The sequence below is a fragment of the Lynx rufus genome, unplaced genomic scaffold, assembly GCF_022079265.1.
Source record: "Lynx rufus isolate CCGP_SWC_20201006 ecotype Redwood Valley unplaced genomic scaffold, mLynRuf1.p SCAF_9, whole genome shotgun sequence".
Classification (NCBI taxonomy): Eukaryota; Metazoa; Chordata; class Mammalia; order Carnivora; family Felidae; genus Lynx; species Lynx rufus.
Window position 1 is genome coordinate 70,085,162 of NW_025814897.1, and position 18,763 is coordinate 70,103,924.

Genomic DNA, 18,763 nt, shown 5'->3' on the forward strand with positions numbered 1-18,763 from the left:
CAGCTCCCCGCTCACAGACCCCGCGTAGGCGGTGCGGGAGCACGCCACAATGGCCGCCCGCGCTCCCCGCACGGGCCTCGCCGCATTCTCCCACCCTTCCAGCGGGTACCTCTCCCGCGCCACCGCCAGCCGGGTGTGGCCCTGGGCGCGACCCGCCGGAACGCTAGCGGCCAGAGAGGCGCTCCTGAGCCCGGGATGTGGGGCGCGCGCCCATTGGCTGAACTTTTCTGCTTGGGCCGGCCGGCCGCAGAGCCCGCCTCCCGGCCCTCTTTCGGCGCTCCCATTGGCCGTTCGCGTCCCACCCGCGCCCGCTCCCGCCCCCAGCCCGCCCAGATGGAAACGGGGTTGAGGGGGTGGGAGGCCGAGGCGGGGAGGGGGGGGTCGAGGTATCCTCCCGGTTAGGGGGCGCGAGAGACAAGACAGGCCAATCCGGACAAGACGTGGAAAAGAGGCTCCGCGCCAGCCAGTCACATCGCGAGGTCCGGGTCGGGGAGGCTGACGCGAGTGCGGGCCGCAGCCAATGGGCGTGCCACTACCCGTCCGCTCTTCAGCAGCCGGTCGGGGGTGGTGGAGGAGCGAGTGAGGAGAGCGCGACGGCGGCGGAGACATCGCTGGACGGCCAGGGGGAAAGCGAGGCCCGAGCCTCTGAGTCTAGGTGAGAGGCAGCGACGCCGGGCGGGAGAGGCGAGCTGCGGGCCCCTCGTCGCCTGGCCCGGGCCGCGGCTGCGGGAGCCGGGGCGGCAGGCCGCCGGAGGCGACACCCGCCGCCCCGCCCCGCCCCCGCCCCCACCCTGGGCCGCCCGCAGCCGGGGGCGCCCGCCTGTCTCTGCCCGGATGGTCTGAGCACGGCTGGGACGGGGCCGCCGCCTTCCAGACTGCCGGGCTGGCGAGCGGGGACGCAGGGAGGGGCCTGGTTTGCAGCCGCCGAGCCTTGGGGGCTCAGTCTGGTGTGGGGAGGCCTCATAGAAGTGGCGAAGGTGGGGGGGCGGGTAGTTAACGGAGGAGCGGGCTCTTGTGCTCCAGGGGGGCAAAAGAGGCCTGTGATTGAAGGATTTTCTGGTCCGACGAGGAAGAAAGTGATGGGGAAAGGGTGATGCTCAGAAAAGGGTGCCCGGGGAGAAGGTGCGGAACCGGGGAAAGTGACTGGCCTTTTGGAAGTAGGCATTGATAGAGGATGGGGGGAAATCAGCTGGGAGTGAAGGGAGGTAGGGTTTGTTTGTTTCTGTTTTTGTTTTTTGGAAGGTTAAGATCTCTGGACAGACCGGGACACGTGGGTTTGGAGTAAGAGGCACCTACTCCAACCGGAAGGTCCCTGAGAAAAAGGTTTTAGGTGAGGTGTGGATGGAGGCTGTTTGACTAGAAGGCGTTAGGTGGCCAGTTAGGAGAAAGTATACAAGGAGCAGATGAGGTAGGCTTATGTATGATAGCTAAAAGGTGTGGATCTTTTATGACTAAGTGAGCAAGAATAACTGCTTTTTGGGAGAGACTGGAGAGTGTCTCAGGTAGGAGTTAGTCAAGCCAGGTTTATAGGTTCATTCACTACTCATCGTGGGCCAAGCACTCAGACTTAACTCTCACTACTGACGCTGATTGTGCCCCCCACCCCCACCCGCCCCCACCATCCCGGGACAGTTCATCTGATTGTTTTGCCACAGCAGCACACAAACTCACCCTCCCAAAAGTAAAGGCACAAATATTGTTTGCTTTCGATTGGATGGCAGTGCGGAATCGTTTAATTTCGTGTTTAAAAAAAATTAGACCATGTTGGTTTAAAGCATGAAGATACTTTCAGAAAATCTGCCCTGTAGGGGAATTTAACTAGCTTGTTGGGCGCATGTAATACAGCATAAAAATGATGCAAGATCTCTTACAGTAATACAGTGACAATTAACACATAAGTACAATTCTGTTACTGTAGGATCAACCAGTTCCACGCAGTAGAATTTGATTATGTATCATGCTTTTTGGGGAGGTTTTTAGCCTTGGGAAGAGTTTTGTACCTAAGTAGGTTCAACGTTTTTTTTCACTTAGAGGAAAGAAACACATGGTATGTGTGTGTCACTACTGCTGCCTTTCTGTTTGATGCCTTTGGGAATTTTTATTTGTGGATGTGGGCAGAGGTTGGGGGCAGAGAAGAGGTAGAAGAAAAGAAAGCGGCCCACTGCCACATGTCCAGAAAATTTAAACGGCCTCAAGGAGGTGATAAGCACCGAGATGTAGTTTCTGCTTGAGGATAGGGCAGAGGTTTGTGAACAGTTTAGCACTTCTTGACAGACAAGAAGTCCTGAGGACAGACACCAAAGAGGGAATATGTTGTATACGATAGTTCCTTCTTAGCCAGCTCAACAAAGCATCATAGCTAATGGACCGTTCTTTAGGAAGTAGAAATAATTTTGTGGAAGAAATTTCTTGGTATTGCTACTCACTGATCACATTTTACCCTTAGGATGACAGAATACCTAAGTGCTGAGGTGCCGAGGTGACTCGGGGCAAAGAAGTAATCTGAGTGGTATGGAGTTAATCAGGGAAGGTTTCCAGGAAGGGGTGAGTTTTGAGACACCTTTTGAAGAGTTTGGATATGGGTTATTGGAAGACTTGAGGATGACATTCAAGAAGTTTGGACAAGCTGTAAGCAACTGTGGATGAGAATGACACATAAAAATGGATTTTAAGGAGGATGGAACATTTGAATGAAGATTTAAGTGTGGAGATCAGTTAAGTCTGTGGTTGTAGCTTAGTTTTATAAATAATGGTTCTGTATGGTGGTTAGGAGAGAAGAATTGGAATAGTTGACGATGGGGGCGCCTGGGTGGCTGAGTCCGTTAAGCTCCTGACTCTCGATTTCGGCTCAGGTCATGATCCCAGGGCAGTGGGATCTAGCCCCTCATCAGGCTCCATGCTGAGTGTGGAGCCTGCTTGGGATTCTCTCTCACTCGCTCTCTCTCTCTCACTCCTTCCCTCCCTCCCTCCCTCTGTCCCCCTCCCCTGCTTGCTCACTCCAAAAAAACTAAAAAAAAAAAAAAAAAAAAAGAGAAAACCAATAGTTGATGATGGATTGGAGACGGGTAGTAAGGGAAAGAGCATGAAAATATTTTTTTGATTTTTGTGGTAAGAGAATATGTTGAAAATAAGTTGGGTTATTGAGAGGTAGATTTGGTGTTCAACCAAAAAATAATCAGGAACATTTTTGAGTCCTATACTAGATTATGTTGATAATAATAGCAAAATTTAGTGGGTGCTACTTTGTGCCAGATGCTGTTTTGAGCTTTCCGAGTATCATCTTCCTTTGATTATCCCTGTTTTTTAGATGAGGGAACTGAGATTCAGAGAGATTTAATTTGCCTGATGCCACACAGCTAATAAGTGACAAAGTCAATCAGTAAATTTTAACTAGCGTATGTTTCATGCCAGGCACTGTGTTAACTGTTGGAGGTTCACAGTTGACAAGCAAATCTAAAGGTCAGGCCTGGGCCATTTTATTTTATTAAAAACAATTTTTTTTTTAACATTTATTCAGTTTTGAAAGACAGAGAGAGACAGAATGTGAATGGGGAAGGGGCAGAGAGAGGGAGACACAGAATTTGAAGCAGGCTCTAGGCTCCAAACTGTCAGCACAGAGCCTGATGTGGGGCTCGAACTCACTGACGGCAAGATCATGACCTGTGCTGAAGTCAGCTGCTTAACCGATTGAGCCACCCAGGCACCCCTGGCCTGAGCCATTTTAAAATAAATTGTCAGGAATTAATAGAAGAGAGACAGTGAAGGGAGAGAAGAAGAGGAGTTGGAGAGACTTTTGTAGATATTGAAGAATATACTGTTTTGGAAGACTTAGGATAGAAATAGAGAAAGTAGTCAACAACATGTGTAGCTGAGAGACTCTGACGAACCATTGAGTTAAGTCAGGAAAAAAGTTATGTGAATTTAGTCTCAAAAACCAGAATGAAGATACTAAGGTATAAGCTGGTAGTTACTCATATTTAGTGGCTCTATACAAACTTAAAATGTGGTGTACAGATTCATAGGAAAGATGTTGGTATGTTCCTTTCTAACATTTTAATCTTTGGCTGGTAAGATCATGGGTGGCTTAAAAATGCTCATATTCTTTGTATTTTCCCAGTTTAAGTAAATGGGCATTACTTAATATATGGGGGAAAAGTCATTCTACTGAAATGAGCTAATAGGAAATATGTGGGTGAGCTAGTCTGAACTATGTTTCGGATAGAGGAAAAGATGGCCTTATTTCAGTGTATACTGCTGCATGTGAGATACTTTGGTAGATACTTTCCTGTCTTGGAAGTGACTAGACACATCCTGAAACTGTACGTACTGAAAGATGGCATTTGTTTAATCTGAGGGATCAGGTTACTAAATCACCTTGAGGCTTGGAGATACGGTCTTGGCTCTTCTGAACTCTGAATGTTGTTCTTTTAGGGTTTAATACATGAATTTAAGGTTAAACAAAGCAAACCACTCACTTGAGTGAATCATTTCAACTGTGTCTTTTGGACTTTACACCCTTTCCTCTTTGCACACATTGGTTCTGTAGTTCCTCTCTTGTAGGGGGTTGTAATGGGCTTAGAGTTTCAGTTCAGTAAGACAATATGAAAGTGCTGAATTTACATGTAACCAATTTAACTTAAAATTTGTCATTGTTTTCTGTTCCCAATTTAAAGAAGAAAAGAGATGAATTTCAAGACAATAAAATAAGCTTTTCTTATCAAATAATTATTCAAAAGCAAACTAGTAGGATTTGCCCCAGGATCAGTACAGGTTTATTCCGATCTCTGCAATGCAGATGGAAGAATCTTATAAGTCAAGAAGAACAGGGTCTAGTTTTTAGTTTAATTTGGCCCATAGGGATCATGGGAGGAAATATAATATTTCATCTGGGTACTGTACTGTTCCTTTACATAAATTATTACCTTTAGCTCTCATACAGTTCTTCAAAGTGGATAGCCTATTACAGATGAGAGAATGAGGCTCAGAGAAGTTAGTAAGTAACTTTCCAAAGGTTGGAGAGCTAGGAGGAGAGCTGCGATTCAAACCTTGCTTTGTGAAACTCCAAATCTCATGCATGTAAGATCAAGGGCAAGAAATACTTACTTATATTAATAACTACAATTGAAAAAAAATGCCACATAGCCTTAGGTGTTCAGTAACTGTTACATTAGAAGATGGGACTGTTGCTCTGTGTGTTTGTCCTGTGACACTGGCTCTTAAATGATGGTGATTATTTGTGTGTCTTTTAAGGGTGCATTATATTACCTTTAGAGGTGTATGTTTTCATATTTTAGTAGTTTTTTGTTTAAATTTTTTTTTTTTAACATTTATTTGTTTTTGAGACAGAGGGAGACAGAGCATGAACGGGGGAGCATCAGAGAGAGGGAGACACAGAATCTGAAGCAGGCTCCAGGCCCTGAGCTGTCAGCACAGAGCCCGACGCGGGGCTCGAACTCATGGACCGCGAGATCATGACCTGAGCCAAAGTCGGACACTCAACCGACTGAGCCACCCAGGCGCCCCATATTTTAGTAGTTTTTTGAAATGAAGGTGTAATTTACAGAGTTTATTTTATTTTATTTATTTTTTTATTTTTTTTTTCAACGTTTATTTTCGGGACAGAGAGAGACAGAGCATGAACGGGGGAGGGGCAGAGAGAGAGGGAGACACAGAATCGGAAACAGGCTCCAGGCTCCGAGCCATCAGCCCAGAGCCTGACGCGGGGCTCGAACTCACGGACCGCGAGATGGTGACCTGGCTGAAGTCGGACGCTTAACCGACTGCGCCACCCAGGCGCCCCTACAGAGTTTATTTTAAAATGTTTATATGGGGCGCCTGGGTGGCTCAGTTGGTTCAGTGTCCAACTTTGGCTCAGGTCATGATCTCAACAGTTTGTGAGTTTGATATTTTTGATATCCATGTCAGGCTGTGTGCTCAGAGCCTGGATCCTGCTCCGGATTCTGTGGCTCCCTCTCTCTCTGCCTCTCCGCCACTTGTGCTCTGTCTCTCTCTGTCTCAAAAACAAATAAACGTTAAAAAAATTAAAAAATAAAATGTTTATGCAATGGATACTATCTTTTTTTTTTTTTAATTTGACGATCTAATTGTCTCTGTTAAATGGTTCATGGGATGCCTGGGTGGCTCAGTTGGTTAAGCATCTGACACTTGATTTTGGCTCAGGTCATGATCTCATGGTTTGTTAGTTTGAGCCCCACATAGGGCTCTGCACTGACAGCACGGAGCCTGTTTGGGATTCTCTGTCTTCTTCTCTCTCTGCCCCTCCTTCTCTCTGTCTCTCTGTCTCTCTCTGTCTCTCTCTCTCTCTCTCTCTCTCAAAGATTAATAAGCATTTAAAAACAAAACAAAACAAAAAAACAAAAATGATTCATGAATTGGACAGCACTCCATCTAATAAGTAGAGAGGGACTCCCAATGGCTACTGTGTCTTAAAGTCAAATGTGTGTCTCAGAATTAAGGAAGAGTGGTATATGCATGTAGTCTGCATGTACATTGCCTTAGCAGTTTGCTGTGTGCATTTTCTTCTCCTTTCCTTCCTCTACTTAGCTTATAACCTTTTTTCTTTTTAGTATGATATAATATATAGAACTGAAGTATATATTAATAATAAAATAGTCATTCTTTTTAGCTAATGAATATTATAGAAGAAAGTTCTTTGATGTGGAAAATTCAAATTGTACTGTGAATCAGCAGATCTGAGTTTTAATTTTGGTTTTGCTAGCAACTTGATGTGTAACTTGAGGCAAGTCATTTCCCCTCTCTGAGCTTTAGTTTCCTCATCTGTAAAGTGGAGTGGGGAAGGGAACCTTTAGACTTGTCCAGCCTGAACAAACTGTATGCCCTCTGTTTAATTAAAAACGTGGGTGTCTTAGATCTCTTTTTAAAAACTATAGTAGCTTTTTACTATTTTTTCTTTCACTTCATCCCTTTGCATTCTCTCCTTGCCCTTTTTTCCCATGGATCCTTGAGAGTACTATTAGCTTCTCAATGTATTAGAGAGGATGTGTTATTTTTGATATCCTACATTTACTAAGACAGGATATTTGAGAAAGTAGTAGGTACTTAGTAAATAGTTAAAAGTGAATATATGTTTTGTCTGAGTTTAATCAAAGAATTATTTAAATAAAGTATCGCACAAAAGCTGTTAAAGTTTCATTGAAACTTCTGTGTAAATAATGAAATGTGTTTTGAAATAAATTTATCTACTCTCCACTGGGCAGATGTACAAAGACGAAAACTAAACTTTGTATTACGGAAAGTTGCCAACATAAAATGCACGTCACCAATTTTAAAAATTATAAACCGATTTTTATTTTGAAGCAAATCCCTACACATTTTTACCAGTTATTACTAAACAGCATGATGAGTGTAAAAATAGACATGCTAATCTAAGTGAAGTGGAAATTGTTCGTATAAATTGTTCATATTTTGAGACTTGTATATTATACTGTGCTAAGCAGGGGAAATTATATAAAATAATCTGTAATTCAGGAGTAATGACTGAGTATATGTATATAAAACAGAATGTGGCAACATGATATCATATACCAAAATTGGTGATAGAGATTCTAAATGAGAGATGACATTATTTCTGAATTAAACTAGGATTTAGACAAGGAGAAAGAATGTTAGGGGGTGAGATGAGGGTGATCACCTGGAGAAAGCATGTAGTTAGAAAAATCTAACTTTAGCTTCATAGAAAAAGTCCCATCTTTTAAAAAAATGTTTATTTATTTTGAGAGAGAACAAGAGTGCACGCGTGTGCATGTGTGAGGGGGAGGGGCAGAGAGAGGGAGAGAGAGAGAATCCCAAGCAGGCCCTTCACTCTCAGTGCAGAGCCCAATGTGGGGCTCGATCTCACGACTGAGATCATGACCTAAGCTGAAACCAAGAGCTGTTTGCTTAATTGACTGAACCACCCAGGCGCCCCTAAATCTGTATCTCTTTATATCTTTTAGAACCCTACGGCATGTTATTGACATACTTAGATCTTAAATCAATATTTGAAAAAAGCCAATTTCTGTATTACAAACATGGACACACTTCTTTATGACTGAATCACTGTCTGTCTGGTGAATTATTTGACATGTTCCATTAAAAAACCTTCTGAGTACCTTAGTACCTCATGTGTTAATGGATCCATTTCATCTAGAATGTTTGTGTGTGTGTGGCATCAGCTTTCAAATATAAATCACTTTGAGATTGTAAATGGTGGCTTGTATGTGTGTGTTTAAATGTTAATCGTTTGACAGTTTTTAGATTACTTTGAAATATCTAGTTTATATCATTCTTGTCTTTTATGGAATTTTTGCCAGAAATGTTGGCATGACAGTCATATGAGAAATCCTTGCATTTAAGGAATTTTTACCATTATATATTATTATTTTGGAGTATTGACTTAAATACTTTGAAGTATTAACTGAGAATAAAATCTTAAAATATGTTCCATAATGCAGAGATTTTTAGCCAAAGGTCATGGACCTCTTTGAGCATCTCCTCAAATCTTTGTGCTTTAGCCTCAGAAAAATAAACAGTAATCCCCCCCTTGTCCATAGTTTTGCTTTACATGGTTTCAGTTACCCATGGCCAGCCTCAGTCTGGAAGCAGATGATCCTCCTTCTGACATATCAGAAAGTCAGTAACAGCCTAATGCTAAGTCACGGTGCCTACACCATTTACCTCACTGCATCTCATCATGTAGGCATTTTATCATCTCACATCATTAGAAGTATGATAAAATATTTTGAGAGAGACCACGTTCACATAACTTTTGTTACAGTATATTGTTATAATCGTTCTATTTTATCATTGTCAGTCTCTTATGTGTCGAATTTATAAATGAAATTTATCATAGGAATATATGTATATATAGGAAAAAACAGTATGTGTAGGGTTTGGTGCCATCTGTAGTTTCAGGCATCCACTGGGGGTCTTGGATGTATCCCCTGCAGGTAAGGGGGGATTACTATACTATACATGCATACTTAGTTTTTCATATAATTCTAATAAGACTCTCAGAACTCATTCAAATACCCTTACAGGTTTATGGATTCAGTTTAATAAACCATTCTATAATGTATAGGCAAAAGCATACTGCTAAAATTAACTCAAATTTGTTTCTCTGTGTACTGCTCACCTTTTACAAGCAAATATTTTTCATATTTGAGTGATAAAAATTGTGAAATTCATTATACATATGCCTAATTAAAAAAAAATAGACCAGTCCCTTTTTTTTTTTAAGATTTTATTTTTTTTTTTAATTTTTTTTTCAACGTTTATTTATTTTTGGGACAGAGAGACAGAGCATGAACGGGGGAGGGGCAGAGAGAGAGGGAGACACAGAATCGGAAACAGGCTCCAGGCTCCGAGCCATCAGCCCAGAGCCCGACGCGGGGCTCGAACTCACGGACCGCGAGATGGTGACCTGGCTGAAGTCGGACGCTTAACCGACTGCGCCACCCAGGCGCCCCAAGATTTTATTTTTAAGTAATCTCTTCACCCAATGTGGGGCTCAAACTCACAGCTTCGAGATCAAGGGTTGGATGCTCTACCAACTGAGCCAGCCAGGTACCCCCAAAATATACCAATTCTTAGCTGGATTCTTGGGGAAAAATAAACTATCGCCAGCATAATACATATGTTGAATGATTTTACCAAAGATTTTGGAATACGTGTTTGGTACTTCCTATAATAGCTCCTGATGAGGGAAACAAAGGCAGAGAAATGTAGTTTAAATTAAATCCCCTTGCAGCTTGCAGTCCACTGATAAACACCTGAAACATGCAGAGCATGATCTTCCTCAAACAACTCATGGCTGCCTTACTTCCTTTATGTTTTTCTTTTATTAAACACTAAAAGTAACCTTGTCTTAATAGTAATTAGCCTCTCAAGATCCTGAAAGCCTTGCTTTCAAATTCCTTAGAGACTTATGCTATCCCTAAACCCACTAACTTAAAAGTATATAATCAGTTACTCCTCACAACCCCAGTGCATATCTTTCTGCCCACGGGTCCTGTCCCTGTGCTTTCATAAAATCACCTTTTTACACCAAACACATCTCAAGAATTCTTTCTTAGCCATTTGCTCGTGAACTTCAAATTTCATCATCTGGCGCCCAGGGTGGGGCATTGAGTCTTCCCTTCTGGACTCTGAGCCTTGTTGCAAAGTTGGTGAATACTTTCTCTTTTCTTCCTTTACTCCTATTTCAGGGGCTTTTCAAGGAGTATGGTCTTATTGGAACACTTTCATGTTGATTGCTCAGGCTGTAATCCTCTAGCCTGTGGAGGAGAAATTCTGCCTTTTGGCTGGAAGTTGGTACTCTGGCCGGGGTGGTAATAAGACCCAGATACTTGATGCCCTCTCTTTATTTCTGTCCTTACAAAGTTATCTGTGCTGGGCACGAGACAGCCACCTAAGTGACTAGCACGACTGCTGATCTTAAAGACTCCTGTGTGAGGTTTCCTCCTTATTGGTCTAATGTGATCCCCTCCACATCCCTGGTCTAGCTGCTTCTGGCCGAGAAACTTCTACTGGGAGCCAGCTGAAACCCAACCGGGAACTGTTTCCTAGGGAAGTTGTCTGTAAAGACTATATGTGTTGGAATGTCACTTACATCATGATGGGTTTCTGTCTTTACTATTTTCTGTCAATGTCCTCTACTAACTACAGAATGGTGAAACTTTTCTAGTGTTTTCCGTTGGTTAAAAATGGCACAGCCTTCAAGGAAACTAAGGCATGACCTTCATGGCATGCTCCTCAAGACAAAGTAAACTAAGGCACAGCCTTTTACAGCACGGCTTTCAAGGCATGGCATGGGCACAGTATTTTGGTCCATACACCAGGCACCCATTTGTAGTATAGGATGCAATGGGGAAGCTAAGGGACGCTAGCATCCCTTTCCTAGGGCCCCTTAGTGGCTGGTTGGTGATCATAACAGTTTTGTTTGAGGGACGCCTCTGGTCGCTTTGACGCCAAGAACCTCTGATGTATCCTTCGTGGTATACCCCCTGGAAGTTGAGGGCGGGGATTTTTGGTAATGGACCCTCTCTACTTTTCTAGAAACATGGGATCTTCAGTCCCCAGATCTGTCCCTTGGGATGCCTTTTAACCCACTAGAATCAATTCAAATTGGAAAATTTAGGAAAGGACCGATTTTCTGTAACACTGACTAGCCTTAATGCAATCTATCGGTTAGATCTCTTCTGCAAGAAACAGGGCAAAGTGGACTGAGGTATCCTATGTCCAGACTTTCATGGCCCTAAATCAGGATCCGGACCTGAGGGCCACTTGCAGAATGTGTTTGCCCAAATGTGTTTGGCCACTAACCAGGCTGATAAACTTCCTCCTGATAATTGGATGATTGTCTAAACAGGTCTCCTCTGAATGAACCCAGGTTGCTGGAGGAACACAGGCCATCCCTAATGAAGGGGACGCTGACACTCTCTCTTTCACTGTTCCTCCTTCGTCATAGACTCAGGTTACTCTAGCTGTATGTGGGGGCTTTTACTATTCATTTCTTGAGTTAATGACTATGATAATTGGAACCAATTGTCTCTTGTTAGTCTACCTCAGGAAGGAGACTCTTAAGGTATATTCCCAAGCAGCTGCCGTTGTTTCGGGGAAGTTCCCTGTCTCTGGCCTGACATGGACTGCCCATTTCCACTTGTTGGTGGGGAAAAAAAAATAATCTGCATATACTCATTTGTCCAAGCTGACGGCTTTAGGATTGGGAGACCTCTTTCTCTCTCCACTGGCTTTTATCCACCTCCAGCATTCCTGGAGGCATCTCACCTCTTCTGCATTCCACTCCCCCTTTTCCTGTTTCTGCACAACTTTGGGTGCAACCTGCATCTTCCATGCTTCTGGCACCATTAGCCCCTCCTCCTTTCCTCGCTATCAAGGAGTGAAGAGCACTCCCTTGGACTTAACACTGCCCACTTCAGATTTCTTCACTGGGACCCCAGGTAAAAATTGACAATGGTGAACAAAGTGATGGACTTCATGAGGGGACCCAAGTGGAACATATTTGGTATTTGAACTAATTTAAGCTTGTTGGTTTAATTAAGATGCACATGTCTTTAGAATTATCAGCACTAAATACAAGACTTTTTCTACCTAGGTTTACTGAAGGTCAGATAAGCTCTTGAATATCTCTGTTGCAATTTGTCAGCAAAAAGGTGGCTAAAAATGATGGTTAATTTTATCTGTCTCAGGGTTTTCATGGAAAATTGTTAAGTTAGCTTTCAAGGTCTTTGGTAACCCGAAACTTTTGTTTGGATGATAAACTGGATTGAATTCATTGAACATCCAGGTCTTTAACAAATATGATAAAATGCTTAAGCATTATTAAACATAGGTTTATGTTTTTGACTTATTGCAGAGAAACTAAGGATATTTGGGTCTGTTGGAAAAGCTGCTTTGTGCTTAGTAGATTCATAAATTTGCCATTTAAAAAATTCTGGTGTCACAGTTCCCAATTAGTTACCACTTAGTTTTCACTGGAGACTAAAGTTTCTAAGACTTAAAATTCTGCTAGATGTAACTAAGACTGATGGAAATAGGAAAAGGCAACTCTGTATGTAGAAAAGTAGGAGATATGTAAGAAAAATATAAGGAATGAAAATACATTTTTGTTGAAGGTAAAATAAAGTAATTTTGTCCTAAATGAGACTGGTTGTTTGCAGAGAAAGGGCTTGGGACAAAATCTGAATGCAAAGGAAAGTTGTAGACGGTTCGTGAAGGGAAATCTTTGGAAAGGAATTTTATGTGTTGTTAGGACAGACTAAGGTTGAAATGAATGGATTTTAAAAATACACTGGTATAAGATTAAAATTCTGCTTTTCTCTCTGTTTAAAAGACAAAGTTTTCTTGGATTGTTGATCTGCTCTTGATAAAAATAAATTTGTAAACAAAGGTCTTTTCTCTTTTGTCTGCTGGGAGAACCAAAGCTTATGTTTTGTCTTTATCAGGTCTTTGATTACTTAAAACTTCAATGTTAAAGGAGCTAGGTTTTGCTAATAACTGTATAACCCTACGTATTTGCCTTTAGAATCTATTGCCACCGTGCTTAAATAAGATTTGTGATGATCTGTAATCCTATTTAGGATGTGCTTTATAACTTTCTAAGGTTTTAACAAACTTTCCAGGATTTTAAATTGTAAATGAAATCTTTTTGACCAATTGGATGTTTTTATTTGGTACGTTACTTGGAAAGCCCTGTCAAACATGATGGTAAGCCTTTGGTTGTATTGCTTGGTAAATGCTATAACTGCTCAAATATATCCATAAAATTCCCAAAGTTTTAATATGTTTTGGCATAGGGTCATCACTTGATATTCCAGTTGTGGAAGTGTTATGTGTCACAGAAATAACGGAGTTTCCTTGTCAGTTGCATCATACTGAACTCTCCTATCAGATTGTTAACCATGTCCATTTTTGAGTCTTTTGTCATTTATAGTTATTGTTCTGATGCTCTTACAAAACGTGTTTCATCTTCAAGGATGTTTATAAAAAGGAATTTTAGGACAAATACATATATTTGACATCTTTAAGATCATAAAACAAATGGGTAAAAATTTACAGAACTAAAAAGTTGCATTCAAATTGAGCAAGAATTGGTAACATGGGACTAAATAAACGGAGGGAGATTATAGTTTTGTGACTCTTGTTGGAAATATTGTTGGTTCTCTAATGTTTGCCCTTCCAGATTAAGTAAACTTTCTCTTAAGATATCTATGACATACAGAAAACTGATAAAGTATTCATTTGTAAACAAACTAAAGCATTTAACTTTTCTCCCTACCTCAACCCTCTGAAATTCAAAAACTCTCAGTAAGTATTCTTTCTTTCATGGCAATTACAGTTGTTTGCATAAGTTCAATAAGAATCTGTTCTCCTTGTAACAGGTCACCATTGGAAATACTGGTTATTTTACCAAGTCTTTGACTGGATGTCATATTTGAGAGCAACATACATACACTCAGATATGACCAAACAGTTTTAAGGAACTAAGGTTGACTTTATGAAGCACGAAGCCAGTAAAGCCCCTTGGAAATGTTGGCCTGATACCTTGCTTACAGAGTTCCCAGCAGCCTTGTTAGGTGAGTAAAGATGTCACTTCCTGGCAGGTGCAGCCACCTCAGGATACTTTGGGACCTCTTAGAAGGAATTTGCCCAAATGCAGGCACGTCTGATGGCAAGTACTTGGCATGGCTTCTGGCCTAGAGAGGCTACTGAAAGTTCAATCTAGAGAGAGATTCCTTATAAAAAGTTCCAGCAAAGCAAAATTTGAAAGATCTATATGACCAATCTTTGTTCTTGCTGAGCTTATGTAAATAATTAGGCCTAGTTTGTTAAAACTGGACTTGTTCTACAAATGAATTAGTCATGATTTGGCTATCACTAGGAATGAAGGTTGTTAGAAAAAATTATGTTTCATGGCAATGCTCCTTAAGACAAGGTAAACTTTATGGATGTTAAATTCGAGTTCTGATTGTCTTTAAATGTTTGTTGTTTTCCTGGACTAGACAACTTGAGGTAAACTTCAAAGGAATTGTCACAAAACTCAAGTATAGACAATCTTTTTGCCTGTTGCTCTATGGGCCATTCAGAGGGATCACCACAAACATTTGAGTTACAAACCAGCAAAACCCATCTGATTCCCACCGCCTATTCTCACTCTATCTGAGGATGCTTCAGGCCTGACATCTAAGAATCTTTTCCCTGGCAGCCCTCGAGACTCAGATGCTCGGTTTTATAATTTTGCTCTAACCATTAACCTGTATTTTTTTTCTTGTTTCTCTTAGAGTGCCTCCAGTTGTTTACTAAACAAAACAGAGTCTGTATGTTGGTTCATACCACCTATTACACAATCAAAGCCTTAAATGGCTCAAAATAACATTATTAAACACTAAAATAACTCAAATGCATTAAACAGTTCTACAAAATAAAAAATGGCATTAGCTGTTTTAACTGCTGCACAAAGTGGAACTTGCACTCTCATAAAAGCAGAATGCTGTGTATACTTTCCAGATACCACAAAAATATTTCTGAATATCCAACTGACAGATACTCAAATTGGCGCTTTAAATGATCCCTCTCTTTCCTTTAATAATTGTTTAAACTCCTGGACTGAAGAAAGATTTTTGTCAACTATCAAAGGACTCTTATTTGGGCCTCTTTTCCTTCTTGTTATTTTAATCATGTTTTGTTGTTTTCTCCCATGTCTCTCCACCTGGTGCCAAGACGCCTTCACTGCCACAACTTCAAGCCAGCAGATGATCCTTTCTGTTCAAGGACACTCCCATATGTTATCAACTCTAGATATAGTCACCTTAGCCTTTCCTAACTCCTATTAAATTTTCAACTGACCAACCTTGACCCATAGATAGGTACATCTCTACGCCTCTATTCAGCAGGAAGAAGCTATGGAAGATGAGACCTTCTACCTTCAGCAACCTTAAAGATTTAAAAGGGTCACAGTTGTTCAGGGAGGAAAATGATGAGGGAAACAAAGGCAAGAGAAACGTAGCTTAAATTAAATCTCCTTACAGCTTGCAGCCCACTGATACACCCCTGAAAACATGCAGAGAGTGACCTTCCTCAAGCAACTCATGGCTGCCTTACTTCCTTAATGTTTTTCTTTTATTAAACACTAAAACTAACCTTATCTTATAGCCCCTCAAGGTCCTGAAAGCCTTGCTTTCCAATTCCTTAGAGACTTACGCTATTCCTAACCCCCGCTAACTTAAAAGTATATAATCAGGGGCGCCTGGCTGGCTCAGTTGGTTAAGTGTCTGACTTCAGTTCAGGTCATGATCTCATGGTTTGTGAGTTCGAGCCCTGCATCTGGCTCTGTGCTGACAGCTTAGAGCCTGGAGTCTGCTTCGGATTCTGTGTCTCCTTCTCTCTTTGCCCCCTCCCCCACTTGTGCTGTCTCTCTTGGTCTTTCAAAAATAAATGTGTAAAAAAAAAAAAAAAAAGGTATATAATCAGTCACTCCTCACAATCCCAGTGCAGCTTTTTTTGCCCACGGGTCCTATCCCCGTGCTTTAATAAAATCACCTTTTGCACCAAAGACGTCTCAAGAATTCTTTCTTAACTGTTTGCTCAAGAACTCCACCAAGTACTGTCCATCCTGAATTAATAGGAGGTAGAATATATGACTTTTAAGTCATATATTAGGTCATATTTATTTATAAATATATAAATACCATTTTTTCAAAGGTAAAAAGAGAAACCACTTTGGCCTACCTTGCCCTTATATAGTTGAGATCTGTGGAGGAAAGGGTTTGTTAAAGTATTTTGAGTTGTACATTTTTAAAAAAGTTTATATATTTTTGAGAGAGGGGGAGAGAATTCCAAGCAGGCTCCGTGCTGTCAGTGTGCATCCCGTCATGGGGTTTGATCCCACGAATTGTGAGATCATGACCTGAGCCAAAATCAAGAGTTGGACAGTTAATCAACTGAGCCATCCAGGTGCCCCTTTATATATATGTTTGTGTTAAAATTACTCCTACATGTGATAATGGGGTTTAGGTCTAAAGGGATAATGGTGTTTTGGTCTGAAGGGATTGATTCTCTATTAAGTCCTGAGATTGTGTTTATCATCCATCTAGTTTGAATGATGATCCTAAATAAAGTTCTTAGAAATACATGGTTTTAAAAACTTGTAGGTTGCACCTAAAATAAAATCATAATAATGGTTTTTACATTAGGCAGAAGCCTCAGGAGATAGGAACAGTTGAATTAGCCGCTAATGAGACATTGGACTGTTTGAGGATCTAGTGAATTTTAGGCGTATTGCTTTAAAGTGATAACCTTTGTGACCTGTTAGAGTTAATAATTCTCTGAGGATCTAATGTACTACTGGGAAACAAGTTAACTCTAATACATAGACTTTGAGAGCTAGAAGAGGAAGCATTTAACCATTAGTGATTTGGCCTCCTTTTCAATGAATTTTATGAAGGATGAGAGCAGTTAATTGACTGGCACAAGGTCAGGTGGTTAGTGGCATTCCCAACAGTGTAGTTACTCATTACTGAGTTTTGGTAGGTCTGTTGTGCTTATTTATTTTGGCTTATTTGTTTTCATTCTGGATCTCAGTTTCTAGAAAAGAAAGTATCTTTACAGTAGGGTTTTTAGCATTGTGGCTTTAAGTCTCAGTTGATAAATTGACTAAGAATTACCTGAATTTTTATACTCTTGGTGTTTTTACTTTGCTGTACGTGTTCTCACCCCATCTTTAGCACAATAACCCACGGTTGTTACAGGCTTATTGGGTAGGGTTTTTAGGAGCTTAAATCAGTTTCACAGCTGGAAACAGATACTAAGAATCCACAAAGTCATCAAACACTTCCCTCATGTTTTCTTTTTTCTTTTTCTTTTTTTCATTTGAGAGAGAGTGTGCACATGGGCAAAGAGACAGAGAGAAAGAATCTTAAGCAATCTCCACATTCAGCACAGAGCTGATGTGGGGCTTGATTCTACAGCCATGGGATCATGACCTGAGCCGAAATGAAGAGTCAGACACTCAACCAACTGAGTCACCCAGGCACCCCTCTCTCATATTTTCTGTACCTTTCTGGGCTGATTCCTGCCTGACATTTAGTTGCAAGCTATATCTATGAACCTGGCAACATTTTAAAGGTAAACCAGGAAAGGATTTTTGAGAAGAGGGTTTGTTATGGGATTTAGTCCTTTTGAAGATATTTTTTGATGATTCCCAGAACTAGAGACTGGAGGGATCACTCACATCCAAGTTCAGAGAAGTTATTCCGTAAAGGGCCTGATTCCAAGTCCTTATATTACATTTGGTTGGTGTAGATTTGATAGGCAGGGAGAGCACCTGCCCCTACATTAGTGGCCCTGTAGTCAGGGTAGGACCCTTAAAACAGTGCTTCTCAAGTTGTTTTAATCCCAGCCATTTAGCTGGGTCATTTTTTAGCTCAATAATTCCCACTTTTGGTGGAAAAAAAAAATAATTGTCAATGTCCAGGCATTTTGGAGGGAGAGAGGTTTTCTTCAGCATTTAGGGATATGGATAGTTCCTAGTTGAATTATGAAAAATATATTTGTCTTAAAGTCTAGACTAGTTAGAACACTGTAGGTCTCAAATCCTCATGATGCAATTGTTTAATACATTCTGCAGGTATAATAAAACAAATAAGATGTATGAAGCTTAACTAATGCAAATTTTTAATTAAAAAGTAAAAATAATGACTCAGACAATACAACTTCACCAACAGTGAGTGCCTCTCTTGAAATTACAGAATTTCACCTTTTGAGTGTGCGTATGTGGTAGGAGCTTTGTAGCATTGGGAGTTGCACCAGCCAGAGTTATTAACTGTATACAGATTGAAGTCTTTGGTACTTTTGAACAACCTGGTCATTTTTGCACCTCCTAATAGCTGACTTGATAGTTTATTCATAAGTAGTCTTTTAAAAAACTTTTTTTTTAATATATTTTTTTAATGTTTATTTATTTTTGAGACAGAGAGAGACAGAGCATGAACGGGGGAGGGCCAGAGAGAGAGGGAGACACAGAATCTGAAGCAGGCTCCAGGCTCTGAGCTGTCAGCACAGAGCCCGACGTGGGGCTCAAACTCACGGACCGTGAGATCATGACCTGAGCCGAAGTCGGATGCTTAACCGACTGAGCCACCCAGGCGCCCCTTAAAAAACTTTTTAAGTTTATTTATTTTTGGGGGGGTTGGGGTAGAGAGAGAGGGAGAGAGAATCCCAAGCA

General features: G+C 41.1%; 1 protein-coding gene across 2 annotated transcripts in view; it reads left to right on the forward strand.

The window, feature by feature from the left end:
• The first annotated feature begins 407 nt into the window (after positions 1 to 407).
• Positions 408 to 18,763, forward strand: part of FAR1 (fatty acyl-CoA reductase 1) — an 80,817-nt gene continuing 62,461 nt past the window's right edge. Inside the window, exons 1-2 of one of the 2 annotated variants that reach the window (XM_047070402.1) lie at positions 408 to 655; positions 2,447 to 2,544. The gene's annotated coding sequence lies outside the window, so the exon portion shown is untranslated. The remainder of the gene's footprint in view (positions 656 to 2,446; positions 2,545 to 18,763) is intronic. The other variant, XM_047070401.1, reaches the window with a different exon arrangement.